The following is a 16,256-nucleotide window of genomic DNA, read 5'->3' on the forward strand; positions in this document are numbered from 1 at the left end:
TCCCCAGTGGTGTGTCCTCAGCCCTCTCCTGTTCACCCAGGTCTGTGTGGCTTTGTGCGACTCCAACTCCATCATCAAGTTTGCTGATGGCACCGCGGTTGTCGGCCCACAATGACGAGTCAGCTCATAGGGAGGAGGTATGTGAACTGGCATTGTGGTGCCAGGACAGCAACTTCTCCCTCAACGTCAGCAAAACAAAGGAGTTGACTGTTGTCTTCAGGAAGCAGAGGAGGGAACATGCCCCGATGCCCCGATCCAGACTGCAGTAGAGAGTCAGTAGTTTTCAGTTCCTTGGCGTCCACATCACCGAGGACTTGACATGGACCAACAACACTACCACTCGTCAAGAGGGCGCAATAGTGTCTCTACTTCCTAGGGTGGCCGAAGAAATTCGACATACCACCCCGGGTCTTTTCCAAATACTACCGCAACACCATCGAGAGCAACCGAATAGATTGCTCATGGCCTGGTAATGGAATTGCTCCATTCATGTCCGCAAGGCCCTTTCTGTGGGTGGTGAAGACAGCCCAGTACCTCACTGGCACCGTGCTCCCACCCATCCAGGACTTCTACTCAAAACGGTGCCTAAGGAAGGCCCGTAGCATCATCAAGGACCCCACACATCCCTGCCACAAGCTGTTCACTCCCTTACCGTCGAGCAGACGGTATCGGAGCATGAGCTCTGATACCAACAGGCTCAGAGACAGTTTCTATCTACAAGCCATCGGACTGCTGAACACTTGAACTGGACTGACCACCTGCTCTGATTCTCCGCAACTTAGCACACACACAGACATACACACATCCACGCGATGCATACACATCACAACTGCTGCTACCAGGCTTATTATGATTGCTAAATAGTGCACAATTAAAACACTTGCCCCCCAATACCCCCTTACCTAAAACACGTGTAAATATTGCACTAGAAATTGTGCCTTCCTGTTTTATATTTTTGCGAACATGTTTATTCTATTCTGCTAAGCCATTTATTTACTTTATGTTCATACATTATCCTTGTCTTTTATTTCTTATATTTATTGCATTGTTGAGAAGTAACCTGCAAGTAAGCATTTTGTTGGTGGTGTATACCATGTGTATCCTGTACATATGACTAATAAATCTTGAAACTTGATGGGATGTTAATTGCTTAATTAACTCAGGAACCACACCTGTGTGGAAGCACCTGCTTTCAATATACATTGTATCACTCATTTACTCAAGTCTTTCCATTATTTTGGCAGTTACCTGTACAACTCCATATACATGTGCATTATTCCACATCTAACTATAAGACTCACTCTTAAGAATGGTTGGTAAGAGTTTCCATGGGTGTCCTGAGTAAAGGAAGACTGCCTTCAGTTACTGTAATGTAGGCACAGTGCAGTTCGTGAGTTTAATAATGAACATACAAGAGAAGGATACAAGAGAAGCATTTGACATGGAAACACACAATACTACCTGACGACTACTAACAGAAGAGTACAATATAAACGGTGAGTAATGAAGTCCAGTTGTGACTGATGAGACGCAGGTGTGCGTAACGAGGGTTACCAGATGTGCTTCAAGACGGGTAGCCACGACCGATTGTTAGTAAACCAGCGACATTGCCTGCTGGAGCGGGAGTAGACGTGACAGCAGGAGGTTCTTAGTGGAGAGACAGACATGATTTGCCAGGATGAATCCCAGGAGCCTCACTGCGGTGACGATCCACCTGCTCCTTCTGGTGGTGGAAGGCACGCTGGAGCGTCACGTGGGCATCGTTCCAGACCTCTTCTGCATGCCTAAACCACTTGTCCACCGCAGGAGCGTCGGTCTGGCTCGGGGTCCACGGAGCCAGGGCTGGCTGATAACACAGAACACACTGGAAGGGAGTCAGCATCATTTTTGTCTAATACACAAAAGCATAATTTATAGAACTGTATTTACACATGTATCAAGGAAGGGGGGATTGGCGGTCAAATGTTTAACTTTTGCAGTTTTGGCAAGAGTCTGGTAGTAGTAGTTGTGATGTCTGTGTTGCCTTCAGAAAGTGCTTATACCCCTTGACTTATTCCACATTTTGTTTCAGCCTGAATTCAAAATGGATTAAATAGATTTTCTTTTGCAAATGTATTGAAAATGAAATACAGAAATGTCTAATTTACATAAGTATTCACACCCCTGAGCCATTCATTTGTATAAGCACCTTTGGCAGTGATTACAGCTGTTAGTCTTTCTGGGTAAGTCTCTAAGTTTCTGCACCTGGATTGTGCAACATTTGCCAATTTATTATTTTCATAATTCTTCAAGCTCTGTCAGATTGATTGTTGATCATTGTTGGACATGTTCAGGTCTTGCTATAGATTTTCAAGTAGATTTAAGTCAAAACTTTAACTTCGCCACTTCGGAACTTTCACTGTCTTCTTGGTAAGCAACTCCAGTGTAGATTTGGCCTTGTCTTTTAGGTTATTGTTCTGCTGAAAGGTGAATTCGTCTCACAGTGTCTGGTGGAAAGCAGACTGAACCAGGTTTTCCTCTAGGATTTTTCTTGTACTTAGCTACAGAAATGGTTTGTCAAAATCGGTGTGGAAGAACTTGACTGGCCAGCACAGAGCCCTGACCTCAACCAAGTCCCCACAGCAATGTTGCAACATCTAGTGGAAAGCCTTCCCAGAAGAGTGGAGGTTGTTATAGCAGCAAAGGGGGCACCAACTCCATATTAATGCCCATGATTTGGAATAAGATATTCGATAAGCAGGTGTCCACATACCTTTGGTTGTGTAGTGTAGTTATCTAGCAACAGACATTTTCTCACAACAACATTGTTTCGCTAAATACTCATTTACTCTTTTGATAAATTGCTTTCTTGAACTGCAGATTTCATAAGCTAAATGATCAAATTAAGTTAAGGTGTGTTTATCTTCTCTGTGTGCTGCTCATCAACCAAACTCATGTGCCTCACGCCATGGACCTGTCTTAGACAGGCAGCGGACAGTGTTTCATGCCATGGACCTGTCATAGACAGGCAGCGGACAGTGTCTCATGCCATGGACCTGTCATAGACAGGCAGCGGACAGTGTCTCATGCCATGGACCTGTCATAGACAGGCAGCGGACAGTGTCTCATGTCATGGACCTGTCATAGACAGGCAGCGGACTGTGTCTCATGCCATGGACCTGTCATAGACAGGCAGCGGACAGTGTCAACTAGCTAGCTAGCCAGTTAATGTTACCCCATAGCGGTAGCGTCATTCAGTCATTGTTGTAATGGCAAACTAATGGTATCATAGACTAATGGTATCACATGACTTGCCATGTTTCGCTAAATACAGGTGTGCAAAAGTAAAATAAAACGTCTTTCATCTCATGGATGAAATGTATCATATGGTGGATGTAATAAACTGCAGTGTAATCATTACTTAAACAGTTGAAAAACAGAATTGGTGTATAATGAATACGTCCCTGAAAATATTAGTAAGCAACAGTAAAATAGATTTGTAATATAATCAAAGGAGCAATTCAAAGGAAAACAAGATTACCTCCAAATCGCAATAGTTTATTTATTTTGTATGGCAATTTCACGAACATAAAAATATGGAACAATTATGATTGGTAAAAATTATAAATGTCAGTTTTTCCCCAGACTAAAACTATTCTACAACCATCCCCTGAGAATATGTTCTATGTAGATTAGAATGTCACTGTTACCCAGTGTCTGTTTGTTTTTTGTTATCCCACCATCTATAATAATAATAATAATAATATATGCCATTTAGCCGAAGAGTGACAGAATCTCATAGGCTTCATCTATAATAATAATAATAATAATATATGCATGCTCATCAGTCATGTGTGCGTGGTATGTACCCCTCATCTCTTGAGCTACAGAAGGACCAATCTCTTTCTCTCTCTGCGTTGCCTGAAATCTCTGAAACTTGTTTGGTGTCACCCATTCTGTCTATTGTGCCATGTCTTGTTTCATCCCCCTTTCTCACCATATTTGGCGCTCTCTTTCCAGATGTTCTCCATTCGTCCAGCAGATCCTTCCACAGCTGTTCTATAAACTGCTGGAGTAGTGTTCCCTCACTCTTTCCCTCTATCTCTCTCTCTCTCTTTTTATCCTCTCTCCATTCTACTTCATTCGCCAAAGTGATCTCCACCTCTTGCTCCAAAGTTTTCAGGGACCTCACTTGGTCATTTCCCTCAAATATCCCTCTCTTCTCTATCTGGTTGACTCTCTTCAATCTATTCCTCTTTCTCTACATTTGGAAAGACAAATACTTTAACAACAGGAGGAAACAAATCTGAAGAATGAGTAGACTGTAAAACCGGATCAGTTCTGGCTTCTCCAACATTGAGGAAACTGATTATCTACTTAATTAGCTGAAGTGAGCACGACCACCTTCATATGATTAATGCAAATGCCCATTTCTGACTGAGGTTTATGTACATTCTTTCATGTAAATCCACTTAGTTATTTTGATTTCTCTATACATTAAAAAAAAAACGAAGTTAAATGAAATCAATATGGTGAAGTGAACATGAAATAATCATATTAAGTCAGTCACTTAGTAAGTATAAGTTGCAATACATTAAATGTTTGAGTTCAGCAAAGTCCACCTTACTTAGAAACTATAATTCACCATTACTCAAACATAACTAAGTTTACTTAAACATTTTTAGGAAACTGATTACATAAAAGTTATCAATGAGCCGTAACTCAAATATAAATCAGTAAATACAAAACAGTTAGTTAACTACACTCAAAAAGCAAAAGTTCAGAAATGTTCTGTCTTCCTCTGTGGTGGCTTTAGCCTAGAGCTCAGAGAGAGCAAAGACATGAGACACGTTTATGATGTAGATTGGCCCAAGACAACAGCGCTCTGGCCCTCTGTCTCCTCTTCCCTCACTGTAAACCCCAATGTGCTGTAATTACTCAAACGTTTTTAGGAAACATGTTGCACTAAATATATCAGAACACAGTTACATACATTTATTTTGTAGACTCTACTCAAACCGATATCAATCAAATTGAATAAAATGTATTTCTAAAGCAATTTTTACATCAGCCGATGTCACAAAGTGCTGTACAGAAACCCAGCCTAAAACCCCAAACAGCAAGCAATGTAGAAGCAATGCAGATGTAGAGGCACAGTGGCTAGGAAAAACTGCATAGAAAGGCCGGAACCTAGGAAGAAACCTAGAGAGGAACCAGGCTCTGAGGGATGGGCCAGTCCTCTTCTGGCTGTGCCGGGTGGAGATTACAACAGAACATGGCCAAAATGTTCAAAAGTTCATAGATGACCAGCAGGGTCAGATAATAATAATCACAGTGGTTGTAGAGGCAGCAACAGGTCAGCACCTCAAGAGTAAATGTCAGCTTTTCATTGCCGATCATTCAGAGTCCAAAACAGCAGGTCCGGGACAAGGTACTATTGCAGCATAAATACTGGAGAATGAGACAGGAGGGGTCGGGAGACACTGTGGCCCTGTCCGACGATACCCCTGGACAGGGCCAAACAGGCATGATATAACTGCACCCACTTTGCCATAGCACAGCCCCCACACCACTAGAGGGATATCTTCAACCACCAACCTACTCCCCTGAGACAAGGCTGAGTATAGCCCACGAAGATCTCCCCGACGGCCCAAACCCGAGGGGGGCGCCAACCTGGACAGGAAGATCACATCACTGACTCAACCCACTCAAGTGACTCACCCCTCCTAGGGATGGCATGGAAGAGCGCCAGTAAGCCAATGACTCAGCCCCCGTAATAGGGTTAGAGGCAGAGAATCCCAGTGGAGAGAGGGGAACCGGCCAGGCAGAGACCGCAAGGGCAGTTCGTCGCTCCAGTACCTTTCCGTTCCACTACTGACGATGCGCTCCCCAAATTTCACCACGCTCACTGTTCATTAACTCTTGGAAGTGCTTGCACAAAGGATAGTAACATCTCATCCTGTGTTCTTGGAATCCGTTCACCTTCACACCCCTGGGCCAGACTACCCTCAATCATAGGACCTACTGAAGAGATGAGTCTTCAATAAAGACTTAAAGGTTGAGACCGAGTCTACGTCTCTCACATAGATAGGCAGACCATTTCATAAAAATTGAGCTCTATAGGAGAAAGCCTTGCCTCCAGCTGTTTGCTTAGAACTTCTAGGGACAGTAAGGACGCCTGTGTCTTGTGACCATAGCGTACGTGTAGGTATGTAGGGCAGCATCAAATCGGAAAGATTGGTAGGAGCAAGCCCATGTAATGCTTTGTAGGTTAGCAGTAAAACCTTGAAATCAGCACTAGCCTTAACAGGAAGCCAATGTAGAGAGGCTAGCACTGGAGTAATGTGATACATTCTGGGGTTCTAGTCAAGATTCTAGCAGTTTATTTTGTGCTTTATCCGGTTGCTGGAAAGTAGAGCATTGCAGTAGTCTAATCAATAAGTGACAAAAGCATGGATACATTTTTCTGCATAATTTTTGGACAGAAAGTTTCTGATTTTTGCAATGTTACTAAGATTGAAAAAAGCTGTCCTTGAAAGATTCTTGATATGTTCGTCAAAAGAGAGCTCAGGGTCCAGAGTAACGCCGAGGTCCTTCACAGTTTTATTTGAGATGACTGTACAACCATCAAGATTAATTGTCAGATCCAACAGAAGATCTCTTTGTTTCTTGGGTGTAAAAATTCGAACTAAAAGATTGGATTAGGGGCCTTCCGGGTGGTGCAGTGGTCTACGGCACTGCATCGCAGTGCTAGCTGTGCCACCAGAGACTCTGGGTTCGCGCCCAGGTTCTGTCACAGCGGCCGCGACCGGGAGGTCCGTGGGGCGATGCACAATTGGCCTAGCTTCGTCCGGGTTCGGGAGGGCTTGGCCCGGTAGGGATATCCTTGTCTCATCACGCACTAGTGACTCCTGTGGCAGGCCGGGCACAGTGCGCGCTAACCAGGTCGCCAGGTGCACAGTGTTTCCTCCTACACATCGGTGCGGCTGGCTTCCGGTTTGGATGCACGTAGTGCGGCTTGGTTGGGTTGTGTTTCGGAGGACTCATGGCTTTCGACCTTCGTCTCTCTTGAGCCCGTACGGGAGGTGTAGCGATGAGACAAGATAGTAACTACTAACAATTGGATACCACGAAATTGGGGAGAAAAGGGGGTAAGACATTTTTTTTTACGAAAAAAAGATTGGATTAGGTTAGAAAAATGTATGTTATTTAGCTTTTTGTACCACAAGATTAATCAATGACCATCATGTGCAAAAACACAGATGTTAAAAACAGTTAATTTGTTATCATAACTTACAAAAATAGAGTTGGTGTGACTTCTCATTTACACTGAACAAAAATATAAACACAACAATTTCAAAGAGTTGACTGAGTTACAGTTCATTTAATGAAATCAGTCAATTGTAATAAATTAATTAGGCTCTAATCCCATAGGGCGGTGCACAATTGGGCCAGCGTCGTATGGATTAGGGAAGGATTTGGCCTTCATTGTAAAATAAGAATTTATTCTCAACTGACTTGCCTAGTTAAATAAAGGCTAAATAAAAATACAAAAATGAAATGATCTATGAATTTCACATGACTGGGAATACAGATATGTATCTGTTGGTCACAAATAAACAATAAGAAAAGGTAGGAGGGTGGATCAGACATCCAGTCAGTATCTGTTGGGATCACAATTTCTCTCGTTTAGCTCGAAACATCTCCTTTGCATAGAGATGATCAGTTGTTAATTGTGGCCTGTAGAATGTTGTCCTCTTCAATGGCTGTGCAAAGTTGCTGTATATCAATCCAGAGCATTCCACACATGCTCAATGGGTGATATGTCTGGTAAGTATGCAGGCTATGGAAGAACTGGGACATTTTCAGCTGCCAGGAATTGTGTACAGATCCTTGGGGCTGTGCATTATCATGCTGAAATATGACCTGATGGTCGCGGATGAATGGCACGACAATGGGCCTCAGGATCTCGTCACGTTATCTCTGTGCAAATTGCCATCGATAAAATGCAATTCTGTTCGTTGTCCGTAATTTATGCCTGCCCATACCATCACCCCTCCGCCACCATGGGGCACTCTGTTCACAACGTTAACATCAGCAATCTGCTCGCCCACACAATGCCATTCTACCCGGTACAGTTGAAACCAGGATTCATCCATGAATGGGTACACTTCTCCAGCGTGTCAGTGGCCTTCGAAGGGGAGTATTTTTCTACTTAAGTCGGTCACGATGGCAAACTGCAGTCTAGTCAAGATCCTGGTGAGAACCACGAGCATGCAGAGGAGCTTCCCTGATACAGTTCAAAACAGTTTATGCAGAAATTCTTTGCTTGTGCAAACCCAGAGTTTCATCAGCTATCCGGGTGGCTGGTCTCGCAGATGAAGAAGCGGGATGTGGAGGTCCTGGGCTGGCAAGGTTACACGTAGTCTGCGGTTGTGGCCGGTTGGACGTACTTCCAAATTTTCTAAAACTAAGTTGGAGGCGGCTTATTGTACTTCCAAGAGAAATTAACATGAAATTCTCTGGCAACAGCTCTGGTGGACAGTTGCATGCTCCCTAGAGTGGCCTTTTATTGTCCCCAGCACAAGGTGCAATTGTGTAATGATCATGCTGTTTAATCAGCTCCTTGATATGACACACCTGTCAGCTGGGTGGATTATCTTGGGAAAGAAGAAATTTCTCACTAACAGGGATGTAAACAAATTTGTGAACAACATTTGAGAAAAATAAGCTTTTTGTGCGTCTGGAAAAAGTATGCGATCATGGAAACATGGGACCAACACTTTACATGCTGCATTTATATATTTGGTCAGTGTAGTTTTGAGTCAGGACCACAAACATTTTGAGCAATAATGACTTTTCATTTACTTTCAGTTCAACTTTACTAGAAGTATTTGAGTTAAAAATGTCTTGGGGTTTACAGTGTATGGAACTACAGTGTGGGCTTGGGAATTTGAACATTATACTTTGTAATCACCACAAGACATCCTCAATATAATTGATACAATTATCTAGTTTGACTTACCCTCTTTCTTTGTCTCTCCATTTCCCCCCAACTTCCTTTGCTTTTTCATTTTTTTTCAAGCTGTTCTCTGATATCCAACCACCCTCGAACTGAAAGTAAAATTATGTTTGTAAATAATAATCAAAAGGAATACAATTCATTTGTACGATTACTTATAATATATATTTTTTAAACAACACAACAAAAATGTCTTCCTTACCTGGTCTCTGTCGCCCTCTCGCTCTCTCGGTCAGTCATTACAGGCTGTTCAATCAATTGTCTCTCTGGCTTTTCACACTTTAGTCTCTCTATTATTCTGTTGTTTCTCTGTCAATCTATTCAACTTTCCCCATTGGGCCTCAAACTCCATCTATTTTTCTCTGTTGTTCCAGTGGAGTTTCTCCTTGCCGTCTCACCACCGCCACTCGCAAACTCCTTTGATCAGAATATCTGTGAGAAAACAAACACACCCAACATGTTCAGGAATAATATTACCAGACTGTCTTTTCATAGTTCAACTAGTTCAACACTGGAAACCAGCTCATATTAAGTGTGGGAAAACTGTCTCCTATGGGGAAAGAGCACACAGCTCCCTTTGTAAAACCTCATGCTTCGTTACCATGACCCTTATTGTTACCTCTTTAATAAACATGAATCACTGTGTGGCATTCAATTAGTATCCCATGTAGTATTGGTTTTATAGGCAGATATAACATAAACTCACCACAAGCGTGAGTGAATAAACAGAGTGAATAAACAGGCAACTCTTTATATTAAATTGTTCTGAATGAAGAAGAACCATCTGAATGTGCGAGGATCAGGCTACACTGCTTCGTTGTTCAACCACAACTGTCTCTATTAAACACAATTCATGTATAAGACTTGCTTTAAAGCTTCCAGTGAGTTGCTGCAACTGCTGATTGCATTTTATCCATGATCTTGTTTGTTGGGTTCTCTCTCTGTGACAACTGTGAAGTCATCTTAAAATGTCGAGCGTCAGTGTTATATCACCAACAGTTACCAATAGTCTCCAACCTTGGTTGTAACTACCCCTTAGCACAAACGGGATACGCTGGTTATATAAGCAGGATGTCAAATCCATTTTAAATCAATGAAAACATTGACATTATATCAGTCTCATTCATTGTTTTCTGTATTTTCTGTTAGAAATATTAGCAATTTAAATGAGCAATCTGTAGTTCAAACGATGACAAAGCGGTCTCCTCGCTACTGTTTTGGTAAAGAGCTAAGGGATGAGGCTAAAGAAATGTCCATCCATGACCATCTCTGATATCAATATTATAGTTTTTTTTAGGCTTTACAGTACTTGGTAACAATTACATTATTTACAAACATTGTTCTGATGGAGTGAAAGACGTTTTTAAAGTAAGGGACGTGTCACGCCCTGATCTGTTTCACCTATCCTTGTGATTGTCTCAACCCCCCTCCAGGTGTCGCTCATCTTCCCCATTATCTCCTGTGTACTTATACACGTGTTCTCTGTTTGTCTGTTGCCAGTTCGTCTCGTTTGTCAAGTCAACCAGTGGTTTGTCTCAGCTCCTGCTTTCCGCAGTCTTGCTTTTTTCACCCTCCTGGTTTTGACCCTTGCCTGTCCTGAGCCTGTCTGCTGTCCTGTCCCGTTGACCACTACTCTGGATTATTGACCTCGGGCCTGCCTTGACCTGTCGTTTGCCTGCCCCTGTTGCTCTAATTAACATTGTTACTTCAACACAGTCTGCATTTGGGTATTTTGTGTGTGTGTGTGTGTGTGTACCAGTCAAAGGTTTGGACACACCTACTCATTCAAGGTTTTTCTTCATTAATTTTTACTATTTTCTACATTGTAGAATAATAGTGAAGACATCAAAACTATGAAATAACACATGGAATCATGTAGAAATCAAAGTGTTTTGAGATTCTTCCAAGTAGCCACCCTTTGCCTTGATGACAGCTTTGCACACTCTTGGCATTCTCTCAGTCAGCTTCATGAGGCAGTCACCTGGAAGTTAATTTGTGGAATTTCTTTCCTTCTTGAGCCAATCAGTTGTGTTGTGACAATGTAGTGGTGGTATACAGAAGACAGCCCTATTTGGTAAAAGACCAAGTCCATATTATGGCAAAATGGCTCAAATAAGTAAAGAGAAACGACAGTCTGGCATTACTTTAAGACAATACGGAAAATTTCAAGAACTTTAAACATTTCTTCAAGTGCAGTCACAAAGCCATCAAGCGCTATGATGAAACTGGCATGAGGACAGCCACAGGAAAGTGTCACGCCTTGGTCTTAGTATTTTGTGTTTTCTTTAATTATTTGGTCAGGCCAGGGTGTGACATGGGTTTATGTTGTTGTATTTCGTATTGGGGTTTTTGTATTATTGGGATTGCGGCTGAGTAGGGGTGTTGTATGGGCTTGGCTGCCTGAGGCGGTTCTCAATCAGAGTCAGGTGATTCTCGTTGTCTCTGATTGGGAACCGTATTTAGGTAGCCTGGTTTCGCTTTGTATTTCATGGGTGATTGTTCCTGTCTCTGTGTAGTTTCACCAGATTTACATTTACATTTAAGTCATTTAGCACTCCAGATGGGCTGTAATTAGGTTTCATGTTCCGTTTTGCATTTGTATAGTTATTTCATGTATCGCTCTTCCTTCATTAAAGATATGAGTAACCACCACGCTGCATTTCGGTCCGACTCTCTTTTGACAAACGAAGAACGACGTTACAGAAAGTTCATTAGAGCTCATTAGAGTTAACTGCACCTCAGATTACAGCCCAAATAAACGCTTCACAGAGTTCAAGTAACAGACACATCTCAACATCAACTGTTCAGAATAGACTGCGTGGTTGAATTGCTGAAAATAAACTACTACTAAAGGACACCAATAAGAAGATACTTGCTTGTGCCAAGGAACACAAGCAATGGACATTAGACTGGTGGAAATCTGTCCATTGGTCTGATGAGTCAAAATGTGAGATTTTTGGTTCCAACCGCCATGTCTTTGTGAGACACAGAGTAGGTGAACGGATGATCTCTGCATGTGTGGTTCTCACCCTGAAGCATGGAGGAGGAGGTGTGATGGTGTGGTGGTGCTTTGCTGGTGACAATGTCTGTGATTGATTTAGAATTCAAGGCACACTTAACCAGCATGGTTACCACAGCATTCTGCAGCAATACACACCTCTAGGCTGTGTAAGGGCTATTGAACCAAGGAGAGTGATGGAGTGCTGCATCAGATGACCTGGCCTTCACAATCACACAACCTCAACCCAATTGAGATGGTTTTGGTTGAGTTGGACTGCAGAGTGAAGGAAAAGCAGCCAACAAGTGCTCAGCATATGTGGGAACTCCTTCAAGACTGACAACTGAGATGTACAAATTATGGCATAAGGGGACAGCAAGCGGATAAGAGGCAAACCGTAATTTCGATTCAGACATTAATGAGCAAGCGACGACAGACAGAGTCAATATAACTGTTTGTTCAGCACTTTTGAAATGTACGGCGACAGAACTCAGAACATTGTCCATTTTTACAGTGTACTCCCTGTACCAGTCAGAACCGTAGGATGAATAAATGGGGAACATAAACAGACAATGAAAGCTCTTACAATATTCGTTGATTACATTTTTCTAAAACAGGTTATAGGCTATTTGTGCACCACCAAGTTAAACAGTAGGCGAAATTAAGAGGTGAAAGTATACCAAATTATTAGGGTGTGTCACGTTCGTTGAATGGAGGAGACCAAGGGGCAGCGTGATATGAATACATGTTAATGAAGGCGAAGAACACTTAACAAACTATACAAAAACAACAAAAACGACCGTGAAGCTAAATATAGTGCTGACACAGGCAACTAACACATAGACAATAACCCACGAAATACCCAAAGAAGATGGCTGCCTAAATATGGTTCCCAATCAGAGACAACGATAAACAGCTGCCTCTAATTGAGAATCAATCTAGGCAACCATAGACATACAAAACCCCTAGACAGTACAAACACATACATCACCCATGTCACACCCTGACCTAACCAAAATAATAAAGAAAACAAAGAATACTAAGGTCAGGGCGTGACAGGGAACGCCTTTGGTTCTTTGCGTTTAAAAACAAATACACGTCTGAATTTGCACTTGCAAGCCAAGCACCACAACTACTAACGTTATGTGTTTACAATACCGCTTTGGTGAAAATAGACCAAATTATTAGGGTGATACACATGGGCTACTAACAGCTTACTACACAACATACACTTCGCATTACTTTCTTATACATTTCTTCCCAGAATATTACATAATTTATGCAGCAGCATACAAGACATCTTTGGACTCACCTTGTGAAATTTTGTCATCGAACTTTATCATCAAAGTCTGGCATTCTCTGGATTTATGGTGGGAACTCTGGGGAAAAAAACACAGCCACTCCATTGAATAGCAGGCTAACGTAGGGGTTTCTTTGCAACGCCTGCAGTTAGCCACTGATTCCTTCCAAACGACTCATTGTTGAATTTGCATTTTCCAACTGATTATTGTGTAATCTTAATGAACAATGGCCGATGAACACCGATATGTTTTATCTATAATTTCTCTTAATTATTTCTCTTCAATATGACAAGGATTTAAAAGGATTTGCCAGTAGATTGTCGACTTGATGATGACTGCTAGCTTAGACTTTGAAAGTAAGACGTTGACTTGTGCCCTGGACTCCATTTGTGAATTGATCGCCCCCCATCTAGCTTCAAAGTTTGTTCTGTTAGGTGACCTAAACTGGGATATGCTTCAGCATAGGAGTCATTGGATATTTGTGTAAATGCACTGAGGTTACAGAGGTGACTGTACTAGGTGGTGTGCACTTTATTAAAGATATCAATGGCTGCCTTGGATTCCTATTTGCTCCCTCTGTAGCTGGCTACAGTAGGATGTCACAGTTACAGGTGCTACAGGCATGACATCATGAAGGGGTTGGCATGGAGAGAGAGCTTTGGGGACAGAAAGCCAGAACACAAGCTTAACAACTGCAGTTTGACTGACACAGAATACTTTGTTGGTAAGTCAGTTAGCAATAGGGTCACAAATGTTTTGTGTTTGCTTTTTAAGAAACAGGATTTTTCTTCTAATGGGCTTTTTATGACACCGTAAGCACATTGAAAAACGACTGAGAAAAATATGCATGATAACCACAAGGTTGTGGTCTATGAATAGCTAGTTAACCTGTACAGTCATCACCGTAACCACAGTTAATTTCAGAATGGTCAACACCGCAGCCACAGTGCACCTCTCACACGTGGTTGTTATCTCCGTAACCACATTGTATCTCCTGGTCAACTCCGTAACCACTGTTCCCCTCCGGCGTGTCCATCCGTTGAACACTCAGGGATGAGGAGGGTCTTCTGTCTGGGTCCAGCCTGTCTGCAGCCATGCATGGGGCTTCATCCCATCAGTTTTGGACGTCTAAACTGGGGATTTAAGGACTTATGGGAGGTTAAACCCCCGGATTCAAGCCCCCAGCCGCCTGTTTGAGGGATTACACTCCTCAGACCCCCATTTTCACCTCTTCATCTTGGCTAACGAGAAGTGGGGGTTGTGTTTGTGTTCGTGTCTCTGCCTGACATCTCTGGGGGCGAGGGATCTCTAAATGAGTGGGCGAACTGCTCTTAGACGTTAAAGAGATTCTCCGGTACGTTTGTATATATTTTTTGCCAGTAGTTTTGAAAGTAGCGCCCTTGAGCTAAAAGTGGTCCCCAAAAATTGCATACTACAAGTTGTGGGATCTTAATTTGAGCCAGTTTGATACAGCAGAAAAATTATCTTGCAGCAACAGGAAAATTGAATTATTGTGTGTATTATAATGAATGACAATTTATTGTAGGGTTTTAGAATTTCAGACATGATTTGCCCTAAAATAAAATGTATCAATTGGAAATTATAAGCTTTGGTAGGCTTCTTAAACCTTGAATACAACATTGCCTTGCAGGAAAATTATCATCAACAAAATAGTGATCAAATGAAGATTCTATATCTCTACGTCTCAAATGTGCAGATATGTGCACGACGTCATTGCTCTCTCTCTCTCTGCTGTGTGTGCGTTTGCTAGCTGTCACTCAAACGGCAAGGTGCTGAAGCTTATTGGCTGAAACTGAAATTGCTAGGGGGCTGAAACTCATAATGTTGGGAAAATGGCACCACACAGCTTCCAAAAAACAATCACTTTCAGACTATGGATTTCGTGGCTAATTGAGGTAAGACAGTAATTCTGCTCAGAGATTATACATGAATGAACTACACATTGACAAATCCAGCCCAAAGCTGGAGGTTAAAAAAAAAGACTTACTAGTCTCCAAAGTACCCAAGCATGTCTTTAATTAAGTCCCCTATTTTAAGCAGTTCTGGACCGGTTTTGAATGACTTTTTGTCGAATCCAGCAGTTGCAGTTTCATCTCGCTGTGATATTCTCAGCCGGATTTTCAGCTCTCAACATGAAAAAATACTAAATAACTTAGTAGAATTGAATCAAGACCACTTTCTTTTGGTCACCACTATGTCATCAGTTGTATGAAATGGGGATTGTTTGTTGATTGATTGTTACTACATTTAGAAAGCATTTAATTCATTTCAAACCCTATTCCCTTACTTTTGTTGAATAGGATGGTTTTTTCTTATTTTCATAATATTTGTACACCTCAGCAACTTATCTATTTTTATCAGAAAGGTGAGTTTCAGACCTATGCAACATTTCTAATTATTGTTTATGGCCATCTCATGAAGATGTATTACTTTTAGGCATGTCTATTTGAGTGGAAATTTACATTTTTGTCACACCCTGATCTGTTTCACCTGTCTTTGTGCTTGACCCACCCCCTTCCAGGTGTCGCCCATCTTCCCCATTATCCCCTGCGTACTTATACCTGTGTTTTCTGTTTGTCTGTTGCTAGTTCGTCTTGTTTGTCAAGCTTACCAGTGTTCGTCCTGTCAGCGCCTGTCTTTTTCACTGGCTCTCTTTTTCCTCATCCTCCTGGTTTTTGACCCTTGTCAGTCCTGGGCCTTGTACCTGCCTGCCAGACCACTCTGCCCGTCCTGAGCCTGCCTGCCGTCCTGTACCTTTGTCTCACCTCTGGATTATTGACCTCTGACTACCCTGAGCCTGCCTGCCGTCCTGTACCTTTGTCTCACCTCTGGATTATTGACCTCTGACTACCCTGAGCCTGCCTGCTGTCCTGTACCTTTGTCTCACCTCTGGATTATTGACCTCTGACTACCCTGAGCCTGACTGCCGTCCGGT

General features: G+C 42.2%; 1 protein-coding gene and 1 long non-coding RNA gene across 3 annotated transcripts in view; one reads left to right on the forward strand and one right to left on the reverse strand.

Moving 5' to 3' along the window:
- The window catches only part of nyap2b (neuronal tyrosine-phosphorylated phosphoinositide-3-kinase adaptor 2b), a 59,857-nt gene that overhangs the window by 9,858 nt on the left and 33,743 nt on the right, over positions 1–16,256 (forward strand). The gene's annotated exons all lie outside the window — the stretch shown is intronic.
- LOC118402308 (uncharacterized) lies at positions 1,381–9,333 on the reverse strand. The gene is made up of 3 exons (XR_004829467.1): positions 9,204–9,333; positions 9,005–9,093; positions 1,381–1,864 (listed from the first exon to the last, which is right to left on the reverse strand). It is a non-coding gene; the product is annotated as an uncharacterized LOC118402308 (long non-coding RNA).

This window comes from Oncorhynchus keta, chromosome 23, assembly GCF_023373465.1.
Source record: "Oncorhynchus keta strain PuntledgeMale-10-30-2019 chromosome 23, Oket_V2, whole genome shotgun sequence".
NCBI classification, from domain to species: Eukaryota; Metazoa; Chordata; class Actinopteri; order Salmoniformes; family Salmonidae; genus Oncorhynchus; species Oncorhynchus keta.